The sequence below is a fragment of the Emydura macquarii genome, unplaced genomic scaffold (genome assembly GCF_026122565.2).
Source record: "Emydura macquarii macquarii isolate MOO-44397 ecotype Brisbane River unplaced genomic scaffold, CSIRO-AGI_Emac_v2 contig_1110, whole genome shotgun sequence".
NCBI lineage: Eukaryota > Metazoa > Chordata > Testudines > Chelidae > Emydura > Emydura macquarii.
Window position 1 is genome coordinate 1,716,277 of NW_027131247.1, and position 12,019 is coordinate 1,728,295.

The 12,019-nt window shown below is 39.5% G+C and overlaps 1 protein-coding gene across 6 annotated transcripts in view; it reads left to right on the forward strand.

Moving 5' to 3' along the window:
• The window catches only part of LRRTM4 (leucine rich repeat transmembrane neuronal 4), a 651,824-nt gene that overhangs the window by 138,068 nt on the left and 501,737 nt on the right, over positions 1–12,019 (forward strand). The window contains exon 1 of one of the 6 annotated variants that reach the window (XM_067545849.1): positions 2,172–2,249. The exons of the other annotated variants lie outside the window; for them this stretch is intronic. The gene's annotated coding sequence lies outside the window, so the exon portion shown is untranslated. Of the gene's footprint in view, positions 1–2,171; positions 2,250–12,019 lie in introns of those variants that run through there. 6 annotated transcript variants of the gene reach the window in all.

Here is a 12,019-nt window from a genome sequence, read left to right on the forward strand (position 1 = left end):
CCAACTGATCTTTAGTTGACATAGCATCTGCCTGTTGCTTTGGAAGAGGAGGTTCTGATTTTATTGCTGGTAATTGACATGAAATCTTCTGCCATGGAATCACAACCCTATCCAATAGGGGCGATGAAAGGCTCAGTTAGTTAATGTTTCTCAACCAGTTGGGCTCTTTGCTCAGGAGCACTGAGAGAGTCAAAATCACCCGTCCCCATTATCTGTAATGCCTTTCTTAGCTTTGAAAATCTCAGCCTTATTTCCTCTAAACCGCCAAGTAACACAGGTTCTTTTAAAATTTAACCCAATCTTCTACTATTTTTAGCAAAGTGATGTAACTCGCTCCAGTCCGAGTTTGCACATCTGTGATTCTTAGCACTTTTTTAGAGGACTTCATGTTTCATTACCAGAGAAATCAGTAATCATGTGGAAGTTAGAAGCTAAAAGGTTATGTAAATTAATAATTCAAAACCTTGCTGTGAATTTTTACAGTGAATCACTGATTGAACAGTTGAAATGTTGCGAGCCAGGTCCTCAGCTGATGTTTAGCTCTGTTGAGGAAAACTGGTTGGAAAATTTTCATCAGAACAGGTTTCCATTAGCAAATATTGTTTTGATGAACCCAAATTAGTTTGCTAAATTATTACACCTTCAATAAAATGTCCGTTCTAAAAAGATTGGCATTTTTTAACGTCAAAACATCCCATTTTGACATTTTCAGAAAGAATAGTTTTAATTTTTTTAATTCAAAACAACTTTTCATTTCAAAATGTATTTTATATAAAAACAATTTAAAAGGGTCAAAATCGAAATGAAATATTTGGATTGACCTTAAACTCATCTTTTCAAGTTTTATTTGTGAAAAAGAATCAAAACTTTGGCTCTTCATCTCAATTCAGGTTACTGTTAAAAAAAAAAAAATTTCAATTTTTCATGGGATGGAAAATCTGTTCTCTCATCAGCCCTACTATTGAGTTCAACAAAGCTACGCTGATTGATGATACCATATGAGGATCTTTCCTTATGTTATTTCATTGCCATTAAATGTTGGAATAGAAATTCCTCATTCCTAGCAGCATTTTGATAGATGTTGCCAGACTGATTGAAATGTTGCCTGATCACAATGTTCTAGGTATTGGGAATTAAGTTTTAATGAAAGTCGTCTGGTGGGGAAAGCATGTGATTTAAGACACATTTAACACAGCGTGTGTTTGCTGCGGCCATAGTAAAATGATAATGGCATGATTAGCAAGAAGGAGCTGACTATGGCTGAAACCTCTAGACGAGATGGTGACGTTTGTATGGTATGATGAAGCTTTCTATTGTTTGTTGTATTCTCTGTAACCTGAATGTGGTGGTGTTGGAGAGGGCTGGCGCTCCCCTTCATTTGCACTGGGATATTGCAAGGCAGGGGTAGCTGTCACTGCACATAGTCTAGTTCCCTCTAAACCTGATAGATTTCTGAATGAGAAAATACATTGAGTTAGTTTCCCAATGCTTTCTGAATCTTGAAAAGAGATCAGATGAAAGTGGCAAGCCAAAGACAACATGGCTTATGGAATGTGCTTCTGTGCTTATTTTATGTTAAATAAGAGTATCTCACAGCAACAAAGGGATTTGGGAAAAACAGTACAAATAGGAGTTTCCAGACCTTGATGTGAAAATCGCAAATGGTTGAATTTTGAAAGTCACAGTACTTCAATTAAACCAGAGCAACTTTGTGCGTGAACACTCATATCAGTTAAAACTTAGTTTATATCACTTGAGTTTTCATTGGTAAATTTGCAGGAAGACACTTAACCATAATGTATTTGTTTAAAACTAGCTTAGAGAGTCTACCCACAAATTGTACTAGTTGATCTAAACTGATTTAAGTTAAGCCAATGCAACTTCTGTGAGTAGACAAACCCTTAGAGAATATGAACTATGCTTAATTATTCAATGAGGTGAATTTAAACATATTATACGCACCTCTCGTACAGATGGAATCTGAAAGCTTTTAACGCTAGAGATTGACAGCTGAGGTTTTATAACACGTGTCAGGAAATCTTGAAAAACATTATTGACTGTACTTAAACCATCAGAGTTAATGAATGAATGGAGTATTAATTATTAGAATTTGATCTTTATTTGAGATCAGACAGGTTTCTTTGGATCATCACCAGTCCCAACAGAGTATGCAATCGGTTTGTCTCCCCACCTCCAGCCCCCTAACAATTATCTCAGAAGAATTTATTAACCAGCGTTGCCAAAAAAGAGTAAGTTCATCTTTATTTTAGTTTAAAAATTAATTGGATAAAAAAAGCCTACAGTAGATTTTTGAGCTTGAGACTTAAAGCTTTCTCTAGAGACTTGTGCCATTTACCCTCCCTCCTGAAGAAGTTGCTCAGCTACATTTCAATCCTCCTCCTAAACTGCTCCTCTGGTTGTATCAAAGAATGTGATTGCAAACTGCTTCCTACATCCTATCAGTAACCTCAAACCACACAGCCAAAAATGTAATCCTAAGAGGGGTAAAGTGGGCAGTCTAATCAGTACATATGTGGGGTTTGGTGGATCATAGAACTGGAAGGGACCTCGCGAGGTCATCTAGTCCAGTCCCTTACGCTTATGGCGGGACCAAACATTATCTAGACCAGCCGTGACAGGTGTTTGTCTAACCCTTTCTTTAAAATATCCAGTGATGGAAATCTTTCGGCAATTTATTCTAGTGCTTAACTACCCTGACAGTTAGGAATTTTTTCCTAATGTTCAACCTCAATTACGTATGTTAGTCTTTTGGCTGACAGTAGCTTTCTGCTATAGCTTCAATTCTTCCTTATCTCGTGCATATGAATCTTAATAAGAAGTATTGGCAAGACAAGCTATACATATATTGCCAAAGTATAAGAAAGAGACTGGACCCTCAGATATCTCTCAGAACCAGATGTGATCAGCCTAGGAGTATTATCCCTGTGTATTCCTTATCCAGTGGCAGACTGCCATACGGTTCAACATGGATTCTGCATGATCTTGATACCTAACTCTTACGTTGAACTTCTCATTGGTGGATTTTCAAGTGCTTTGCAAAGAACATCAGCATCATCTCCCCATTCTATAGATGGGGAAACTGAGATGCAGAATGGAGGAGTCAAAGTATCGCAGCAAACAAGAAGCAGAGCTCAGAATAGATCTGAGATCTCCGGGGGTCTCAGTTCAGTGCACTATCCATTAGGCTATACTGCCCCTCCTTTTTAGTCAACCTTCTGATTGAACTCATTACTCTAAAACAGCCACAAACATACGGAGAGCTGTTCTTTCCCCTTTAGGAGAATACAATCTCCCTCATGTAAATTAATGTTATAGATCCCTTAAGTGGTTGCTACAGAAAAGAGATTAGGGTGTGTGTCTGTCTGCCTACAAAGCTCTAAGAAGTTAGCGCCCACTAGTGTGGGAGGAAAATAATCTTTCTGAATTCACTCCTCATCTGCCTTAAATCTACCCAATTACTATGCAATCAATAATGCTGTACAAAGAATAGGCTAACTTGTATGAATTATAGTTTAATGTTCTGTTGTCTGTCTGATGGCAAAGGGAAGGCTAAATCAATGAAACAGTCAATCCAGCAATAGTATTTATATTTCACTAGCCCAAAGAAATAACATTTAGTAACTTGTCTTGCAGCCTGTATTGTAAGGTCCCACACCTACTCCAGCAATCAAATGGTGTATTGCTGTTAAATAGTGAGGGCCAGATTCTGCTCTGAGCTACGAAAGCGTAAATCTGCGGTATCTCCACTGAAACTATTTTGGATGTGGACAGGTGCCAGTACAAAAAAGAACCAGTCCTTGACCGGAGGGGCTTTCAGTCTAAATAGACAAGACAAACAAAGCGAATGCTAGTCTCAGGGAGGTGAAGTCAGATGCTGAAGGTCACACAATACGTCAGTGGTGGAGTTGGAAATGGAATCCAGGTCTCTGGGACCATGCTGTCTCCTGGCATATGAGAATGAGACTTAGGCTTTACATTTATAACTAAACTTTACTAGTCACACTCAAAGATCTATTTTTTCATCCAAATCCCCTAACTTAAGTTTTTGGCGGCAGAGACCATATGTACCCCTGTGTTTGTACAATGGTCCTGATCCACGTCTCCAGATGCCACCACGTTATGGATATTAAATTACATACCAACCACAGATGTACCATCCTTCATCTAACAACCTAAGGGTTGTTTTTTGCCCCCAAGGTTCTTCAGATAATGAAATAGTCCCTTCTACCTATTGTCTGCTATTCTGTCATATCCCCTTGACTCTTCCTAAATATCCTTATAGAATTTCCTTGCAGTTTTTATTTTTCTAAATGTCAGAGGCATACACGTCCTTGAATACTTCTGCACCTCCCATTGAAGTCCATGGGGGAACTTAACCTGTGCGTCAGAATGCAGAGCTGGAGCAGAGGTTAGCAGACCTCACTGTAAAGTTTTTTAGGTTAAATTGTCCAAGGAAGCTAGCTTAGATCTGGCTTTCAGCCAAAAAGCTTCAAAGTGAAGCATCCCAGGAGGATAATGTTTTCAACCTTTCAAATCTCAAATGGTTCACTGCAGTTCTAATTACAGTCTCCCATCAAAATAACTTCCCATCGAGAACATGTTGAATTAGGGGAGGGAGGGGGAATTAATTTCACTGTACAAAGATAAGACAATTGATTGTGGTCTATAAAGCCACCAATTATAGAAGATTTGCTTGTTGGGTATTTTTCTGTTTAAAAAAAAAAAAAAAAATCCCCTGGAATACAACACACACACATACATTTCAGGTTTCCCGGCACGACCACAGCTAGTTACTGTGACTGAACGAATGGAGTGCCTTTAATAACGTCAGTAAGTCACTGCAACTCCAAAAGAGACCCAACCCACAAGTGTTGCCATTGACAGATCAGGCCCGTTAAGTCTCTGTAATTATTACATCAGCAAAACTTTGGATCTTTTATGTTCAGCGAACCGCAATTCCAAATTGGAGTACTGGGCCAATGAAACATTCCACCCCCTCTGCCTTCCCGCCCCAACCACCACCACCCCGCCCCACACACACACGTGCTAACATTAGGGACCATATAAATCAGTGTTTCTCACTTGCTGGGTCGAGATGCCTGCCAGAGGTCATGAAAGGCAATGAGACGATTGTGAAAATTTTATTACAACCTAAAGCAAAGAAAATCTCACTCCCCCCGCACCCCTCCTTCCTTGTGCAGCCTTTACCCTTCACGGTCAAGTATTCTGTCAACCCCTTGAAACACACATACACGCGCACACTATAGGCTTGCCATGATCATTGTACATTTATTACACAAGTAAATAATATAAAGAGGCCATGCACCTATGTTATTTTGGATAAGGAGTCACCAATCTGAAAAGGTTGAAAAACACTAATATAGATCCTTAACAAATCTTTCACCACTGAGGTCCCTGTATATTCTTATAGTCTTGTGCTCCCCATTTTTTTAACATTAGCTGGGGGAAAGGCCCTATTGAAACAAATAGCTCTATCCACCCTAAAAAATTTTATTCCAAACTATTTTGTCTTCACTTCCTCCCAAATATTGAAATTTAAAAAGTCAATTACGCCTCCCCTGCATTTCCTCTGCCTATTAGAGGCAGGACTTGAGTGGCTGACCTTCTAAATCAGCTGGTACAAATAACAAGGCAACACAGTGGGAGAAAACAAACTGGAATATTTTAGTCTACCTACAAATTGTCAGGATCCTAGGGTGTTTTGTTAAGAAATCAGAATCCCTGGTAATGCTGGCTGAATGCAATCTCACAGGGTCATAGCGCAGATTGATAACTTGGCCTGTCCTGCTGTGAGGATTGGCAGGTATTCTTGCATTATGAGATTGCAGGGTGTTTTGTTAAGGTCAGCATTACATTTCCCCACCCTCGCCCCCTCTAACATTTTATTCTTTCCTTTGCAATTTTCAGCTCTTCTTTTTTTTCCCTTTTAGGATTCATATCACATGCTGTTTAAAACTACAAAGGCTAATTTAATCAGATAGTCTCTGGAATAATAGTTGTATGCTAATTTGTAGATATTAAAGTGTATCTGAGTGGTGGTTTTTTATTTTATTTTTTTTTTTGCTGGTGAAATAATGTGTTCACATGTTATGGGGAACTTGCTCCTTTTAATAGAGAGCTGAAATGGTTTCATTAATAAATTACAAGCTGATCAAAAAATGATCAGACAGAATCAATCTGAAGAGCAAAGGTAATTGACACCATTGAAACCAATTTTTATACATTTCAGGAAAGCCGTGTGCGAGAACCCTCATTTCGATGAAGGGGTTGGGGCAAATGTAATAAACTGGACTGGGAATAGAATGCAACATTATTGTGACCTCATAAAAGAAACGTATGATATGAAAATCTTCTATATTGGTGGTGGTTGCTGAGATTGACTCTTGTTTTCTGAGGCCACAAATGTGCACAGGGACTCACCCTTACATGGTTCACAGGCATGCAGCTTTATTCCTGCATTCTCCCTTTGAGCCATTGCAAATCTGCCCCAATTGGTTGCAGTATTTTTTTTTATTTATCAAAAAAGTGAACTGCTACAAATGACATGTTATTTAGTCCCTTCTTTGTTGCTGAGCTAGAGAAGGTAGTCTTAACCTGGCTGCAACAGCAGACCGCTAAGGGTAACATTTCAAAAGCACCTAAGAGGCTTATTGTATGTCTACAATGCAAAAAAACCAAAAACAAACCCACCCCTAAAGCAGCGAGTCTTAGAGCTTGGGTCTACGGACTTGGTCTTGTGCTTTGCACTAAAAATAGCAATGTAGACATTCCTGTTCTGGCTCAGAAATCCAGTGTGGGGGGCGGGTCTGAGTCTGAACTCCAGCCCAAGCAGAAACATCTACACTGCGATTTTTAGCACTGTAGCAGGAACCCGAGTCTGTAGACCCAGGCTCTGAGATTTGCTGTTGCAGGATTTTTTGTGTGTTGGTAGCCCCCAAGGATGCTAAACCCACTGCAAGTCAAATGCAAAATGCTGCCATACCAGGTCAGTAGTGCGGCATGCTTGTTTGGCACTAGTGAAAACGACTACGCAAGGGACAGGACTATTATTTATTTTTGTATTATCCTAGCACTTAGGACTCCTAATCATGAACCGGCACCCCATGGTGCTAGGTGCTGTACAAACACAAAACAAGAAGTCCCTACCTCAAAGAACTTCCAGTCTAAGGATAATGCCCATCAGCAGTATCAAAGTAGACATCCCACTCCCAAGTGTTTAAGGTATTGTATTTAACTCCTCCTTTCTAAGTGACATTAAGACTGCATCATTGATTTCAAACCCTATATACTGTGGCTTCCTATCAAGACAGTTGTATCATCAGTCACTCTTGGCCTATGTAACATGTAATTTATAGCCATTCGCTTTTTCTCCGATAAATAAAAGGCATTTATTCCTTGAGTACATAGAGGGAGTTTGTCGCTATGTTGCTTGTAGAACACTGGTAAAACGTGTACCTTTTTAATAAGCAAACGTTCATGTGAGTGTTCAGGAAAAACACTGTTAGATTCCAATGATAAACAGTACTGAGTGGCTTTTAATAATACTTTTATTATAAAGCCAAGTGATTTACCTTGCCTGAGGTGAAAAAGAGTGAGAGAATTATGGAAATGAGGGTAAGAATATTCATGGGCTTCTGTTGAGCATATTCCTGAGCAATGTTTTGTATTAGAACTAGTTCTTTTAGAAGGACTGAAACTAAAGGCCAGTCAACATAGAACCCCAGGTCATCTGAATATGCCTGGGTTTGGGGAGAGGAATATTTGGAGTCTGGGGCTTTGGATCATTTCACTACAGATTCCAAGAGGCATCTATGAGCTAGGGCACTGGATTAGGATCTAGGACACCCGAATTCTATTCCTGGTTCTGCCACTTAACAGCTGTGTAACTTTGGACATATTACTTTACATCTCCATGCTTGTGTTTCTCTTCCTATCTTTTATTTACCATGTCAATTAATTCTGTGAATTCATTGGAGCCTAATGGATAGAGTGCTAGCCTGGGACTCAGGACACTTGACCCTGCCACTGGCCTACTAGGTGATCTTGGGCAAGTCACTTCACTTTTCTGTGCCTCAGTTTCCCCAATGGCCAACTGGGGATAAAGATACAGACCTGTTTTATAAAGCATTCTGAGATCTATTGATTAAAAAAAGTTAGGTGGTATTATTGGTCAGGGACTGTTGCAGTGTCTGCACAGTACCTGTTAGTCTGGTCCTGATCAGCTCTGATTAGCACAATACAAATAATAATTATTACCAGTGCTGGACCCAAGCCAACCCTTCCAGGTGTGGCAGGAAATCAGATGTGAATATAAACCTAGATCCAAGCCTTCCATCTCATCTCTAATGAAAGCTAAAATCTGTTTATTTCGGTGAGGAATTGTTTGGGCTCTGAGGTAGAAAATCAGCTTCTCACAAAAGTTCACCTCTGCTGATCACCCTCTGGCTCTGCTTTCTGTCAGCAGGTGACACTGCCTTCAGGCAGTCCTTCCCACATCTGTTGTGTTGTCTTGCCAGGGTCACATTAGCTGTAGCCGTTTTCTCATCACTGCCCCCCCTTTCTGGAATAGAATTACTTCAGCATGGCTCAAGGAAACAAGGACTGTGCACCAGAACAAGCACCTTGGGGTGGCCAATATTATTATTGTTGCTGTTGAGCCATTTCTCCCTTTGCACAAGTTATCAGGAATGATCTTCTATACTGCACAAATCCAATTGAGTGTTCAACGATGCAGGAGGCTCTTACTGCGATCTGGAGCTTTTCACCTATAGATTGCTGTGATGCTTCCTGGGGTACCCAGGATGATGAGGCACCTTGCTAACCCCTGGCGTCGGGGGGAGGAAATTGTCTGTGCATGCTGTCAACCATCTCCCTGACTAGGAGCACTCCCCTCTAGGCCTCGCTGTTTCTCTACGTGTTAGCAATGGACACACCCGAGTCCCCCGAGCATCTAACTGGAGTGTCCAGTCCCTGCTCTACTAGACACTCAGTATTCACAGATTTGCTGCTTCCAAAGAAACAGTACATCCCAGCTTGCCAAGTCCATCTCAGATCACCGCTCCACTTGCATACAACAGTTTAGATATGTTTATAGTGAAATCAAGTACAAGTTTATTTAACAAAGCCTAGAGATTCAAGTAATATCACGAAGAAGTATGGGAAACAAATAATTACCAATAAAATAAAATTATAACCCAGTTCGAGATTGTAGCCTTAATTAACAAGATACTCTCATGTCTTGTACAGTATTGCTCACCCAAAACTAGCATACTGGCAGTTCAGGGATTCCAGGTGTTTCCTTTCACCTCAAGATATGCCATCACAATAGTTCATAAACAAGACAACCCGTGTTGTGTGTTTCATCCTTTTTTGTAATCTCTTATTTAGCCTAGGCTTCAGTGTGCAAATAGTAGTACGTTGTGAAGCATACAGTACACAAATACACACATGGCCAGACAGGGAGGGAGATATCTGTTACTTCCTGCCTGAAAGGAACATCCTAGTGACTTGACTTAACTCTAAGACCTTGGGAACCTAATTTTTATCATGCATGCTTTTTAATTGTTATCTATACATACCTTTCATGGCTACTGGCTCTCAGTAGAGACATAAGAATGGCCATATGAGTCCATCTAACCCAGTATTCTGTCTTTCGATAGTGGCCAGTGCCAGATGCTTCAGAGGGAATGAACAGATCACAGCAATTATTGAATGATCCATCCCGTTGTCCAATCCCTACTTCTGGCAGTCAGAGATCTAGGGACAACCAGAGCATGGAGTTGCATCCCTGACCATCTTGGCTAATAGCCATTGATGGATCTATCCTCCATGAACTTACTCAGTTCTTTTTTTGACCCCGGTTACACTTTTGGCCTTCATAACATCCCCTGGTAATGAGTGCCACAGCTTTGACTGTGCATTGTGTGAAGAAGTATTTCCTTATGTTTATATTAAACCTGCTGCCTATTAATTTCATTGGGTGATCCCTGGTTCTTGTGTTATATGAAGGGATAAATAACACTTCCTTATTCTCTTGCTCCATGCAATTAATGGTCTTATAGACATCTATTATCTCCCTTTAGTTGTCTCTTTTCCAAGCTGAACAGTACCAGTCATTTTAATCTCTCCTCATAGGGAAGCTGTTCCATACCCCTAATAATTTTTGTTACCTTCCTCTATGCTTTTTCCAATTCTAATTATATATATAAAATATAAGATGGAGCAATAAGAACTGCTCTTAGTATTCAAGGTGGATTCATATGGTGGCAGTAGGATATTTTCTGTCCTATTATCTATCCTTTTCCTAATGATTCTGAACGCTGTTAGCTTTTTTGACTGCTGCTGCACATTGAGTAGATGTTTTCAGTGAACTGTCCACAATGACCCCAAAATCTTCCTTGAATGGTAACAGCTAATGTAGACCCCATCATTTTGTGTGTATAGTTGGGATTATGTTTTCCAATGTGCTGTACTTTGCACTTGTCAACACTGAATTCATTTGCCATATTATTGCCCAATCACCCAGTTTTGTGAGATCCCTTTGTAACTGTTTACAGTCTGCTTAGGACTTTAATTATCTTGAGTAATTTTGTATCATCTGCAAACTTTGCCACCTCCATGTTTGCTCCTTTTTCCAGATAATTTATGAATGTGCTGAAGAGCACTGGTACCAGTACAGATGCTGGGTCCATGTTGTTCAGCTCTCTCCACTTTGAAAACTGATCATTTCTTTTCTACCTTTTGTTTCCTATCTTTTAACCAGTTTCTGATCCATGAGAGGATCTTCCTTCTTATCCCATGACTGCTTGCTTTGGTGAAAGATTTGTCATAGATTTTCTGAAAGTCTAAGTATGCATGTCAGCTGGATCACACTCTCCACCTGTTTGTCGACACTCTCAAAGCATTCTAATAGATTGATGAGGTATGATTTCCCTACACAAAAGGCCATATTGACTCTGCCCCAACATATCATGTTCATCGATGTCTGATTCCGTTCTTAACTATATTTTCAACCAATTTGCCAGGTACTGAAGTTTTTGTGAGACCTCACATGCCACCCTTTAGAGAACTATTATGTATATATCTTGAACCAGATGATCTCTATAAATCCCTCTGCCAGTTGGCACTTTCACCAATGGTGAACTAACATTAGGAGCTGAGCAAATGCAAAGCCTATGTAAGCCATGGATTGGGATGCTCAACACCTTTAAACATCTAGTCCAATATATATTTTTGGTAATATGCCTTTACCAAACATAGTTTGCCAGATTCTTATTTTCCTAAAAGTGGGTGTAAAATCATGCACACTTTAAGTGCCCTTTGAACTTCTAGAGTGGTGTAAAGGGGCGTTGGTGTAAATGAGAATCTAGCCAATTTTTTTTGTTTTTGTTTTGTTTTTTTTTAAGTGCTTTCTAACTTGTATAAGTTTGTCTGAGCAGATGAAGTAATTCCGGGACATAAAATGCTCATTTGGATGACTCCCTTTGAAACTATTTATAAGCTCTTTGGTCTGCTTTTTGTCCTTAATTAATAGAGTTGACTTGCTCCAGCCAAAACGTCTTCAAACCTCGAGAAATGGGTTAAGAAAGTTTGACATTGCGAGTTGCAGCAGATTTGCCTCTGCACATGTATAACTTTATAAAGCTCATGGAAACAAATTAGCCATCTTCACAAAAGCTTCTGTAATTCAATATGTGCCCTCAAGTATTTGTCATCGCTGAAGATGACTCAAGAAACAATCACAATATTGTCAGGTCTCCTTTCTGAGGTCTTAGCTTAAAAACTTAGCACAATTAGAATCCTTCTAACTGTGTGTTGTTAAAATCTTAGGAAGAAGATTTGTTCATATATACATATCAATCTAGTTTTCGGTTTTAAAAAAATGAATGTTAATGCGTTTGATAACACTTCTGAAGAAAAAATTGTGGGAATTAGTCTTTTTAAAAATAAGTACAATGGCTCATTTCAAGTCCTTTTA